A 14,163-nucleotide genomic window follows, 5' to 3' on the forward strand; every position below is an offset into this window, starting at 1 on the left:
TCTACTGCATGTTTCGGTGCATGGGATAGAAACAAAGTGGAAATCGTGTGTTCCGAGAGCACAGAGTGCGTGCGTTGCAAGGATAGAGTCTCACAGAGCCTGGCGTCCCAGTATTTAGCTGAATTTCAGAGAAACTTTGGAAGTGGGTCTGAAGAGGAACTCAGGCCTCTAGCTCTCCTTTTTACTTCTCTCTGCTTGTCCATTTTAACGTCCTCTCCCTCTGGAGGCAAGTTTCCCCTAATCTGCCATCTGTGGGGCGGTCCCGGGCTGTCCCGGGACTTGCTGGCTGGCATCTTTCACAGAGCCTGACTTTCTGTCTCTGCTTCCACTTACTGCCACCTGCAGATTTATGGGAAGAGAGTAACCGAATGGCTTGGTGGTGAAAAGCTGTCCCCACTGGCACACTCAATCCCGGATCTCCACTGGAGGGAACTAGAAAGCAAACAAGTTAGGAGCCCCTCTGGGAGGGCTCCGTGATGTACTGCCCAGATGTCCCCCATCAGCCCCCTCCTGACATCGTCCCACGGGCAGCCATGCCACCTTTATGGGGAAGGGGTCCCTTTCCCAGCTGGGAGGTCTCTGGATGTTCCTCTCCGCTCCTCGTGGGCTGCTGAGGCCTCTTTTGGCTTGAATCAGGGCTGAACTTCTTCCTCTCCCCAATCATACGTCCTTTGCTTCTATTCTGCAAACAGATCACTCCTGCACTCAGATTTCCGTCTGCATCTGCTTCCCGGAGAACCCAGCTCCTGAGAGTTGGTTCTAGGAATTGCCTGAGAAAGAAGCTACTGAGATAAGATCCTGGAACTGGAAACATCGCTGCCTGTCTGGGGCTAAAGTCCCTATCCCTGGGGGGCTGGTGGGGCCAGAGGCCACCAGTGCTGGGCAACAGAACATTTGTTAATCTTTCACTGCTGGTGAGCTGGGACAGCCAGCAGTGGGAGGGGACACATGAGCCCGTGTGACGTGTGAGACGTTTTACAAATATGGGGCAGAGAGTAAATATCAGGACAGTGGAATGGAGTGGTCTTGCTTAGCGCAATTGATACTCCGGGAGATGGAAATAAAACCTGAGAGTGATTAATTGGCAAGTGATAGCTGAATGTGCAAGCCAGGGACCTCCTGCTTAACATGCAAAGAGACTCTCAAGTCCTACAACGAGAAGGCAGGGAAAGCTGAGGCCTTAATTATCAGAACACTCAAGCTCCAAAGAAAGCAAACTCCTCACGTGGGCAGGTTTGCTACGCCAAGGTCTCTGGGCCCTGGCCGGGAAACATTTGGGTTGATACGTCCCCAAACCTGGACTCTCCAGATTCCTCTGAAGCTCCGGGCCCCTCATCCTCGATTAAGGCGCTAACATTTCCCCTCTGCTTGAAGAGGATGTGGAGGCCTTGACCCTGCAAGGGAAGATCAGCTGCCCCCAGGATTTGCGTCCAGTGCTCCCCATCTCCTGGCTACTGCGGGGTCGCCTGCAGCCTTTGCTGGAACTTCAGAGTAATACAAACTCTCCCTTTGCCAAATCTATTCCAAAAGAATCATTCTTATTCTTCTTCTCCTCCTTCTCCTCCTTCTCCTCCTTCTCCTCCTTCTCCTCCTTCTCCTCCTTCTCCTCCTTCTCCTTCTTCTTCTTCTTCTTCTTCTTCTTCTTCTTCTTCTTCTTCTTCTTCTTTCTTCTTCTTCTTCTTTCTTGTTCTTCTTCTTCTTCTTCTTCTTCTTCTTCTTCTTCTTCTTCTTCTCCTTCTTTTGCATCCTGTTGTGTTTTCCTGGTTAACGCATAATTTTAGAAGTGATTTGTTGGCAACGTGTCTAGGTTTGCAGGCAGAGAAAAAAAACGAGCTGATAGCTAGGAACTGTAACATGTAGTCGGAAACCTTTAGACGCTGTGTATAAAAGGGAGAGCCAAGTGTCCGTGAGTCGTCCATTCGCTCTTTGATTTATTCATTTCACAAACTTTTATTAAGCCTTTATAGCATGCCAGGCCCTAGGCTAGGTTATGAGGGATACAGCGAGGAACAAAGCTTAGATTCTGATTCTGAAATTTATGGTTGAGCAGAACAGATGACATGAAAACCATTTAGTCCAATAAATCATTTACAGGCAGATAAAGAATAGTTAAAGCTTCCATTTACAACCTAGGAGAATAACTGGGCACCATTTTCTGAAGACACAGGCCCGCAGGGCTGCGGTGCACCCCCCACCCCCCCACCCCCCCGCCAGGGTCAGAAAAATTCTGGCATTATCTGAACTGGAATTGGCCATAAAACTGGTAACCCTTTCTTTCCCCGGTACGACTGATCCTGGTGTGAGTCCACATATGGTGAGTAGTACTATGTCTCATATTTCAACAATGATTGCCAATGGCTTTGGTGCCCATAACAGGCACAGGTGGCTTTCTGGGGCCAAGCAGGTTCTGTTGGCAAACTTTCCTCTTTAATTTCTTTAAAATTAAAAAAAATTAAATGTTTTATTCATTTTTGAGACAGAGAGAGCATGAGCAGGGGAGGGGCAGAGAGAGAGAGAGAGAGGGAGAGGGAGACCCAGAATCCGAAGCAGGCTCCAGGCTCCGAGCTGTCAGCACAGAGCCCGACGCGGGGCTCGAACTCACGGACCGCGAGATCATGACCTGAGCTGGAGTCGGACGCTCGACCGACTGAGCCACCCAGGCGCCCCTCCTCTTTTACTTCTTTGTTTGGTGATGCTTTCCCTTGTCAAGTGGATGAGACACAGGACCCCTCCACCAAAAACTGTGGAGAGGACTATTGTGTTGGATGCGAGTAAAACATGAAGAGGTGACGCATGAAGAAGGGATCCCCTTTTCTTTTTCTCTGTTTTCCAGCATGGGTTTCCACAGCCCCCGGCACTCTAGAGCTGCCTTCCTTCGCAGTGGGCGTGTTTAGCAGAAGTCCGTGGGGGAAGGGCAAACCCAGGAGGCTTCTAGCTCACATGGTGGAGAAGAGGAGGGTTACAGATAGAGAAGGAGGGTGGGGAGGGAGACAGTTCATAATCAAACAGCAAATGAGGACTGTTGTTTTCCACTAAAAATAGAAAGAGTATGCAATTAAATGGCTTTCGGTGGGAGAACAGATTAATGTGTAAAGGAAACTGACGATCGGGTTTGTTATCAAAAGCTGTGATAGTAGGAAAGGGGGGAATGTGGGGAGTCAGAATCCAAGCTTCCCTCCCTGCTCTGTTGTACAACCTTGCCCAGGGCTTGGCACAGAGTAGGAGCTTAGGACATGTTCCTAAGTAAATTAATTAATGGCTGACTGGCCGCATACCTAGCTCATTGCCTCATACACCGCGTTCCAGCTGTTTCCAACTACATGTTAAACTCTTGTAATATTCTTCCAGCCACTGACATTTATCACCTTGGTTTTCCCTCCCTGCAAATTTAGATACTTTGCCAACAGACTGATTAGAAAAATATGTATTAAATAGGCAAACAAACATAGCAGGGTGCAAAAGGAGGCACAATTGTTTTAAAGGTAGACGTATCTGGGTCTCAAAATCAGTGGCAATGCCGAGGCTATGGAAATGATTTGATCTTCCAACCCTATGCCCTACTTCATGACATTGACGTTGGGACTAATTTACATTATGTATATGTACATTTTCACCTCATTCCAGAGAACTAGAGCGGGTGAGGGAGGGCTGAGTTTTAAGTGAGTATGGACACATAAAATCGTGTGTTTCCAATGTTGGCCATAGACAAGGACTGCCCTTGCCCACAAAAGTCTATCAAAATTCTAGGAAAACAGAAGGCTGCCCCCGTCAGACCGCATGTTGCTGGAAGGTAGAAGCTAGGTTTTCTTTTTTCTTTTTGTACTCCTAGTACCTAGCAGGTAAGAGATTCTCAATAAAAATTTGTTTTTTAACTCGCCGATTAAACGTGGCTCAGTTTCCGCATTTGTAAATTGGGCTAGATGTTCCTGAGCTCGCGAGTCTCATGAGGATAAGAGTAACACGGGGCAGGTGTCACATAGGGCTTCTGGCACAAGGGAGGGTCCCCACATATTACAGCCACGTTTTATGGGCTGAACTAGGCCCACCCATGCCCCAAATTCATATGTTGAAGACCTTAGTATGGGGCTGTATTTGGGAAGAGTCTTTAAAGAGATATAGTGAGGTAAGATAAGGTCTTCGGGATGGGCCCTAATCGAATATGACTGGTGTCCATATAAAAAGAGGAAGTCGGGACATATAGCCACTAGACAGTGTGCGTGTGGAAAACACGGAGAAATGGCCATCCACGAGTCAAGGAGAGTGGCCTCAGAAAAAAACCAACGTTGCCGGCATGCTGTTCCTGGACTTCCAGTCCCCAGAGCTGTGAACGAGGAATCTCCATTAGTTAAGCCACCCAATCTGTGGGGTTTTTGACAATTTTGTTTACATTTATTTATTTTTGGGAGACAGAGAGAGACAGGGGGGAGGGGCAGAGAGAGAACGAGAATGAGACACAGAATCCAAAGCAGGTTCCAGGCTCTGAGCCGTCAGCACAGAGCCTGACGCCGGGCTCGAACTCACGAACCGTGAGATCATGACCTGAGCCGAAGTGGGATATGCAACCGACTGAGCCACCCAGGGGTCCCTGTGGTATTTTGTTAACGCAGGCCTGGGATTACTATGGTTATGGTCATACGCGTGGGAAGAGCCTACTCCAGCTCCATAAAAGCAGGCTTATGTTTCTTAATATTAAAATTTTTTTTATGTTTGTTTATTTTTGAGAGAGAGACACAGACAGAGTGTGAGCAGGGGAGGGGCCGAGAGAGAGAGAGAGAGAGAGAGAGAGGGAGACACAGGATCCGAAGCAGGTTCCAGACTCTGAGCTGTCAGCACAGAGCCTGACGCGGGGCTCGAACTCACGAACTCCAGGATCATGACCTGAGCCGAAGTCGGACGCTTAACTGACTGAGCCACGCAGATGTCCGATATGCCTCTCAACACTGACGTATGTCAGGTTTTTAATGATCTTTTCTGTACATGACTTTTTCCTGGTGTAAATGCCGATTCAGAGTGGGATTAAGATGTCATCACAAGCAATCCGGATCCTAGCGCATAAACACACACATGCTGAGTCTGCTCTCCCTACCCTGAACCCCCCCCCCCCCCAGCCAGATGGGCTGAGTCCTACTTCCTGCAGCCAAGACCCGCTGGGTGAGTCCCCACCCTCTGGCTCTGAGGGTGTTAGGACGCAGCCACGGCAAAGCAAGAGGACAGGACAGGGACTGAGGGCACGTGCCTCACTTGAAAAGTAAAAGCCACCTGTCAACTAGGTGAGAGGAAACGTGTAGATTCAGAGACTGAGTCAGTTCAGAGAACACTACATCCCCAGACTCTTCAATTTGCAGAGCGCTTTGAGAATGTTTGAAACTCACTTTCCTTAGTGTCTATGGCCCCCCAGATCCTGCTTTGGGAATCTGGGGAGGGCTGTAGCCCCTTTGCTCCGGGGAAGGCCCTGCACACACACACCAGGAATCACCCTCGACCTCGAGGATTGCTGCATCCCCTGAAGTTCAGCCGGGTCACCGGCTGCTGCAGGGCCCCGGATGGGAGCACCTCCCAAACATACACAGTGTGTGTGTGTGTGTGTGTGTGTGTGTGTGTGTGTGTGTATTAGGAGCTGGGACCACTTGGGGTGGGTGGAGACGTGTTGCTATGTCACTGGCTGAAGTGACCGGTGTGCAGATACTACAAGTTAGCTGGGACAGCAGGGAATGTGCCTGGTGGTTCTTTCTATCCCAGGGATGGGCCAGAGCAGCCCGTTTGCTCTTCCTTCCCGAGCCCTTGGCACATCTCCTCTGAAAACAATAGGGATTTTCGGTTGCTCAGGTTGTAGGACTTTGGGACCCTCCCCACTACAGAGCTGAATTTCTTTTGAATTTCTTTTGTGTTTCACCTACCGGAGTTGAGGAGCTCGATATCCTCCTTCTCATCCCAGACTGGAGGACAGACCGCTTTCTGCCCTATCCCTCGCCGAAGGGTCTGGGGGTTGAGATGATAAGAAGTCGAAGATAAGATGCCAAAACCCTCAGGTCCCAGGGGCAGCCTTGTGGGAATATTAGTGGCGTCCAGCTCTGACTCAGCTGGAGCTCCTGGGGTGGGGGGTACCCAGAGCTAGGCTCTTTGCAAGCTGGAGCCCATCCTGAAGGGGCCACCCTCCAGGCCTGGGGACTACAACTTGTTCAGCCAACCTCGTTCAAATTCTGAAGACCTCTCAGGTGGGAGAACGAAGCTGGACTTATTCACCGGGGACCAGAGGACCAGACAAGGACAAGCACGTGTGTTACAGCGTGTGGCCCACACAAGGGGCACCGTGTTGAGTCACCCGGCACGGGGCTTGAGGTCTGGCCAGCGCACCTGTCCCAGTGGGTGATTTAGATCCCAATTAGGATTTCAGGTGGAACCCTGGTCGTGTCAGCTGGGAAATCTCAGCCTGGGCTGGGGCCATAGACTCACATCCACGGCAGGCGCAGCAGGCTGAAGGCAGGGAGGGCGTCAAGGTTCTGCCCGCCCTGCTCGGGACTGTTTGAGTCACAAGGCACGGCTGACCCTTCTCTGGAAGAGCCTCTGGGTCTACTGTTAAGCAAACTGAGGGTAGTTGGGGTCAACTTTTTTTTTTCTTTTCACATAAGCGTTTTCCCACTTCCCAAAGTTCTGGGCTTTAGGGTTCAATGACTGGGGTTAGGTAATCAGAAAGGAGCCAGTCCGTGCATCACGCCCGTGTCTTCTGACACCCTCAGCTCTGTGACCCCAGTAAGTCTCTCTTAACATCCCCAGTATTACTGAAGCAGTGGAATGGCCCCCATAGTAAAGAGGGACAGTGAACTTGCCTTGCAGTCATTTTTATAAGATCCTTTATGAATAGGAACAATGTCCACGTTACGATTTTACATTCCACTTTAATAAGGATGGAGTTGCCGTGGGCGATTTTGAATGAGAAAGTCTTGTCTTCTGACTACACTGAGTCTTTCTGGCAACAGCCCTGCTCTGTTTCCTGGCTCTTCACAAGATTAAATTAACTTTCTCCACAGTTCATCTCCTAACCCTCCTTGGGCAGCAACCCAGATGGACAGATCAAAGATTTGCAGAAATTCTGGCTCTCAAAGGGTTTTAGAAGCTCCTCGGCAAAGTACAGAAATCCTGGAAACAGCAGGACGGACCCGTGGATGATCTAGTCTCTGCTTGAATGCGGCCAGGGATGGGTCTCCAGGGAAATTCTTCCCTGCGCCGAGCAGAGTGAAATGCGCCAGGCAAAGTGGTTTGGGAGACAAATATGTGAGTTCAGTCTGATTGCGATGGTTACGTTTATTTTATTCTTATTATTTTCAAGTTTATTTAAAGTTTTGTAGGTGAGGAAGGCCCAAAGGGAGGCCCAGACTGGGTAAAATCTCCAGGGTCCCTCCGGTCTCAGTGGCAGAGCAAACATCTTGGCAGTTTTGACTCTAACGCTGGCGTTTCCACTGGGATGGGAGGCACTGTAGCCGTTCTCATCCTTGGCCTTGGCCAGACGCTCCTGGAACCTGGGCAACGTCCGCTAGACTGGGTGCCACAGGACGAGCCAGGACTGGTCTTGGGCTTGAGGATCTGAGCCTCCCTGTGTCGTCAGAGAGCCCTAACGCACAGCACGAAGTCTCCTGGCTGTTGTTACCAGATGGTTGGCTAGTCCGAGAAAGCAGACGTCCGAAGGAAGGCTTGCTAGAAGGCCTTGCTTCTTCTGTCCTGAGTTTCCCTGCCTGTAAACTGAGGAGGATGGGCAGTCTGGTTCAGCCCGGATGGCCTGTGAGTCTACAGTCTTAGGAACGGAAGACAGAGAAAACCCAGAGAAAGGCCAGTTCCTGCTTCCCTCAGTCCACCCCTGAGCCTCTATCATGCACGGTTTCTGGGCTGATAAGGGTCAGGGGCCAACATGGTGATATGTTTCCTCTCATGGGACCTCAAACTGGTGGGCTGACATTGCATTGAGTGGACGTTGAAAGAATTTTGAGGCTACCCTTAGGCCCAGGGCGAAAAGTTTTGTGGGTGCCAGATTTGGAGGTTGAAGCACACACACCACATGGTAACCAACTGTAGCCAGTAGAGGAACGCTCATCAGTTCTAGAGAACAGAAGGATTTGGATTCCCATTGGCCCTGAATCAGTTCTTCCCTGTGTGAACTCTAGGTGCCCTTATATTCGCAAACCATACTTCGTGGATGGATAGATACAAGGAGTCCTTTCGATATGAAAAAAACAGTGCTCAAAGAGGTTGGGTAACTTGCCCAAGGCCACACAGCTGGGGCGTGACGCATCCAGCACTCAAATCCAGACGTGTCCAAGTCCAATTTGTGTTCCTTCTGTGCACTAGAGCGCTCTGACCCTGATGTTCCTCTCTGGCAGATGCCGAGTTCAAAACCGTACGCATTGTTTTAAACACAAAAATCGGTAAGTAACAATTAATTTGCAACTCCTTTTAGAAAGGTTTCCCAGCTAAGGATAATCCTCCCAATTTGAAAATGAAAATCGTACATACAGTTACAGGAACACCCATCGGGCCTTTCCATATTTGTTCCTGAATTTGAAAGGGAGCAGCTCTGGAGGGCTACGCTTGAGGTTTGAAAAGGTGACCTCAGGCCTTTCCTGAGATTAGTGCAAAGTAGACAGGGGTGAAGTGTTTTCGTTCAGGCGATTAGAGCTGACAGGGGCCACCACCTCTGGGCCACTTTAGCTATAAGCCTCTAGGTTTTTGATGGCCACAGTGCCTTCAGGCAGAGGAAGGGTTAAATTTGTCTCTAACTACAAAGCAGAAAAATCCCACAGTGGATTCAGCAAAACACTCATCCTCCTCCAGCCATCTATTTTTTTTTCACCAATGCTTATTCATTTGAGAAAAACATACAGGTGGGGGACAGCGAGAGAGGGGGGCAGAGCATCCGAAGCGAGCTTTGTGCTGACCGCACCGAGCCCGACGCGGGGCTCGAACTCCCGAACCGAGAGATCATGACCTGAGCTGAAGTCGGGCGCTCGACCGACTGAGCCACCCAGGCGCTCCTCCACTGGTCTATTCTGACATTGCCTGCGACTTATTATTTTTATCCCTTCCCAGTGTCTAATGTATGGCATGCCACCTGGCGAAATGAAAAGCAAGTCGAAATGAGAAAGCTACTAAATAGTGCCCAAGGGTATATAGTCCTTCATCTATTCCCTTCACGCACATAGCTCTTGAAGAGACATTTTGTGGGTCTTTGTTTTCAGATGTGGTCTGGGCACGGGCAGGTGATAGCCCTGAAAGGGGAAGGGCCCCGGGTGATGTTGTTAAGATCACTGGACTGAATTCTGTGGAGAAGGGGCCGGGGGGGGGTGGGGGGGGGGGTGGGGGGGGGGTGGGGATGGGCTGTGTCAGGTTCACATCGCACACAGGCCATTCTAGCTGAGTGTGGAGTCTGGAGTCAAGAGCACAAGGCTGGAGGCAGGGAGGCCGTCAGAAAGCCAATGGAAAAATGTTGGACTTTCTGCTCAACCTTCCACAAGGGCAGGGATTGTGCCTACTCGTTCATCCCAGTGTCTCTAGGGTCGAATGATGTAATTTCAGTATTTCCCCACTCCCAGTGGAAAGGTTAAATTTCTTTTTTTTCTAATTTTTTTTAACGTTTATTTATTTTTGAGACAGAGAGAGACAGAGCATGAATGGGGGAGGGTCAGAGAGAGAGGGAGACACAGAATCTGAAACAGGCTCCAGGCTCTGAGCGGTCAGCACAGAGCCCGACGCGGGGCTCGAACTCACGGACCGCGAGATCATGACCTGAGCTGAAGTCGGACGCTTAACCGACTGAGCCACCCAGGCGCCCCAAGAAAGGTTAAATTTCAAGCAGAGCCTTGGTAGAGAGAATTGAAAGAAGGGGAAAGATTTGATAAATACGGGATAAAAGTGGAGAGGCCTGGGTAATTGCTAGAGTCGGGGTGTGAGGGCAGGAAGGAGTCTGAGATGTCTCCGGCCTTCTGGCCTGAGGACTAAGGATGAGACAGCTCTTCGCTGAGTGAGGTGAGGGCAGATTCGGGGGCGATGACGTTGGGTCAGGATGGGGTTGAGATGTCTGTGAACAGGCAGATGAGGATGTCTTAGAGGAGACCCCCTGAGCAGCAGGTCCTTCTCTGGTCCTTGCCTTCATCCGGGGAACTCTTCCTTACCTTGGACCCCAGGACTGCCTCACTTTCCCAGGGAAACCTTTCCCAGACCCAGTTGGGTTGACTGGCCTGAGCTCCCTTCCTTCCGGCCGTGGCTCTCAGTTCGCAGCTGACCCTCACGATTATGGTTGATCGATTACTGGCTGTCACCCCTCTAGAAGGTCAGCTTCATAAGGGCCGGGACAGCGTCTCTTTCTGGTCACCAGTGAATTCCTAGTAACGAGTACCATGCCTGGAACGTAGCAGAGACTCAACAAATAATTGGTGAATGAACGAATAAGTGAATAAATGAGTACACGCCTTTGTAAAGAAACGAGGGCAGAAACGAACAAGCGTCAGGACTCTCTCTCTTCAAACATGATACGATTTGAGTCACGACTGGCTTCCCAAATGGAATCGGAGAGGCATGTTCGTAGAGCGGGAGTAACGGGAATTCCTGGGCTCGAACCCATGCGTCTGCCATATGGTAGGTTCTTGGTAACTACTTGTGGAAGTATTCCTGGATTTCTCATCATCTTTCTGAATGTCTTTAGGTGAGGAATACGACCTTTTGGGGCCTCCATTTTCTTATTTGTCAAAAGGAGGACATCTATCTCCATTTCCCTGTGAAAAACTGAGAATCGAAGAGATAACTTGTATCAACGCCATGCAACTGGGCTAATCGTGTAATCAAAGGCCCCAAGAGTTTACAAAGGAAAATAAGGAAGCAATGAGTATAGCGTCAAGAAGCCCCAGGTCCCTCCACACACACACACACACACACACACACACACACACACACACCTTACCCTAATTCCCCCTCTCATTTCTCATCAGCTTTCTACAGCTGGTCACACGCCTAGAAGGAGACTGGCTTTCTTGCTGTGAACAGTTCACAACTCTTTCCGGCCGTGAGTAAAGCAGAGAAGCGTCTGAACCTCTCAATCTGTGTGTGTGCAGCTTGCAATGCCCACCACTCAGTAGACATGCAGGGTGTGCTTGCTTCCTGACTCTTCTGCTGACCTTGGGCCTTCTCAACTCTCTGCACGGGGTTTAGCGCATAGCAGGTGCCTTGTGCGAGTCTGAGCTAAGGTTGAAGGAAGAGAAGAAGAGAGACGGGGGCCGGTGTCTGTGCTCATGTCTCTCTTTCTTTCCAGGCACGTCAGTGTCACCAGGTGTGGGTTTCGGGACAGAGAGAAGCTTACGGGAACTGTCAGAGGGGCCTTATTGTCTGAAGCAGCCTCAGCTCTCTTATTTATGATAACACCATGTGGAGCCCCCAAATGTTGGCTCAGGCGGGCTCCATGTGGCCTGCTGTGCTAGAAGGGTGATCCTGCAGCTGTCGCTAAATTACCAGGGGATCCTGGCCACCTCCCCGCCACTTGCCAGACTCTGCTAACGGATGCAAGAAATCGGTGATCTCCCAGCAAATGTAAGAAGCGTGACGACAGCTCTAGAGTTCTAGATCTCTCTCTGCAGACCACAGCTCTCTCCTGAGACAAGTCAGCATGTACAAAACGGTCCCTTGTTACCCATGAAAAGGCTGTTGTGCTCAAATTGGCAAAGTTTAAGGAAAGAGGGGTGCCCTCTTGACTCCTAGCGACTGTAATCATGGCGCTCTTAATTAAAGGCTGCTGGCGGGAAGGCTCTCCTGGCATCTGAAAACTCCCTCTGGGGCAGCTGCCGAAACACCAGCTGTTGCTGGCTAGAGCTCTGGGAGGAGAGCTGCCTGGGGGTTCCTGGGAAGCCTTGTTCTGGAAGATTCTTTGTACCTGCACGTGAGCCTCAGAGAGCTGTAAGGGGAGGCCAAGGGGGTCTCAGCACCCACCTGCCTTCTGAGGCCCAGAACCCCCGGAGGGTAAGTTGCCCTCCTTCACCATCCTCTCTCCTGCACATCCCCGCAGGCAGTTCTGGGTGAGCGGGAAGTCGATGCGAGGGCTGCAAACACGGGTCCCCAAGCTCAGAGCTCAGCTTTGGTTCTAGATCTCGCTCGTTTGTTGTTACAGGGGCGTTCAAGAAGTGGCCCCGAAATCCTACATGTGATTTCATTTGCTGCTGGTTGAAAAGGTGCCTCATTTCACGAGAGCTCCCAAAGAGGAAACAGAACAGGTCGGGCGTCCAAAGGGGCACCTGCCTTTCCGTGGGGAGGCCGCTGCGGAGGGGGCCAGGCCCCGTCGCCCCGACTCTGCTGTCTGCAAGGGGGGGGGGGGCGCCCACACTAGAGGGGGAGGCGGCTGTGAACGGTCCCTGCCAGCCATAACTGGCAGTCACCTAGAAATAGAAAAATGAAACAGGAGGTTATGTGTCTGTAGTTCCTTCTGTCTGGGCCTCAGCTGCTGGGTGAAACGAGGTCTCAGAGACCGTTCTGATTGTATTCGTCGGAAAGTCTGCTGCCTGCTTTTTTTAAAAAATATTTTCGATGTTTATTTTGATAGAGAGAGAGCACGCAAGTGGGGGAGGGGCAGAGAGAGAGGGAGAGAGAGTCCCAAGCAGGCTCCGCATTTTCAGGGCAGAGCCCGACTCCGCTCGATCTCACGAACCATGAGATCATGACCTGACCCAAAATCAAGAGTAGGATCCTTAACCGACTGAGCCACCCGGGCACCTCGTCTCTTGCCTTTTTTTTTCTATATTTTATCCTTTTTTTTAATATGAAATTTATTATCAAATTGGTTTCCATACAACACCCAGGGCTCATCCCAACAGGTGCCCTCCTCGATGCCCATCCCCCACTTTCCCCTCCCCCCCCCACCTCCATCAACCCTCAGTTTATTCTCAGTTTTTAAGAGTCTCTTATGGTTTGCCTCCCTCCCTCTCTAACTTCTTTTTTTGTTTTTTTTTTCCTTCCCCTCCCCCGTGGTATGCTGTTAAGTTTCTCAGGATCCACATAAGAGTGAAAACATATGGTATCTGTCTTTCTCTGTAGGTTGCCTTTTTAACAGCAGGGCATGAGGCCCACTTTCAAGATTTCTAACCCCTCCTCAGAGGCCTCATTCAGTACTAAGATGTACAAAGGCTTTTAAGCATTGTGTACTTATTGATTTATTTTTACAATTGAGATCATTGACATACAACATTGTATTACTTTAAGGTATACAATGTACATACATATATATTAAGAAATGATTACCCCCATAAGCTTACTTAACACCCATCCCCACACGTGGTCACGATTTTCTTTTTTTTTCCCCTGTGGGGGCAGGGGGAGAAGTGAAGTTATGACAGAGTGCGGCCAAGGTGGCTAAGGGGCGGAGGTGACGAGCTGCCATCGCGGACCCCCTTGTCTCAGCAGGCACAAGCCGAAAGATACATCCGCCCCCGGAAGGGCTCCCTGCTCCCTCCTCCTGGCATCAGCTGGGCCATTGGCATCATCTGTACTGCCCACAGTGGCACCCGCAGACCATCGTAAGGAAGAGACATCATCTGCACAAGTTTTTTTCCTCGTGATGAGAATTTTTAAGATCTACTCTCTCTCTCTCTTTCTCTCTCTCTCTTTTAGGTGTATTTGCTTATTTTGAGAGAGACAGCGAGCAGCGGAGGGGCTTCCATGCTGCCAGCATGCGAACCATGCAACTGTGACCTGAGCCGAAGTTGGATGCTTAACCGACTGAGCCACCCAGGTGCCCCTAAGATCTACTCTCTTAGCAACTTTCAAACATATAATACGTATTGTTAACTACAGTCGTCATGCTTCTTCACATTCCCAACACTTATTATATAACCAGAGGTTTGTATCTTTCGACCACCTCCACCCATTGCAAAGGCTTTTTAATTTCATTTACTGGATAATTGTATACATATATATGCATGTTACATGCATATGTACATGTAGAAGTAAGCATACATGTATACACACATATATACATATTATATGCAGATACACACGTATAAGTGTGTGTACAGGTATATGCACATACATAATATACTCACATGCATGCGTATTTCTAAATATATACATATGCACGTGTTATTATATATAAATAGATACATATATACATACACCTATACCTACAGATACGCATATGCA

The 14,163-nt window shown here is 49.8% G+C and overlaps 1 non-coding gene across 1 annotated transcript; it reads right to left on the reverse strand.

The window, feature by feature from the left end:
* Positions 1–13,477: 13,477 nt before the first annotated feature.
* Positions 13,478–13,564, reverse strand: LOC122211316. Its single transcript, XR_006198624.1, has one exon. It is a non-coding gene; the product is annotated as a small nucleolar RNA SNORD35 (small nucleolar RNA).
* Positions 13,565–14,163: the final 599 nt, after the last annotated feature.

The sequence above is a fragment of the Panthera leo genome, chromosome F2 (assembly GCF_018350215.1).
Source record: "Panthera leo isolate Ple1 chromosome F2, P.leo_Ple1_pat1.1, whole genome shotgun sequence".
Lineage (NCBI taxonomy): Eukaryota > Metazoa > Chordata > Mammalia > Carnivora > Felidae > Panthera > Panthera leo.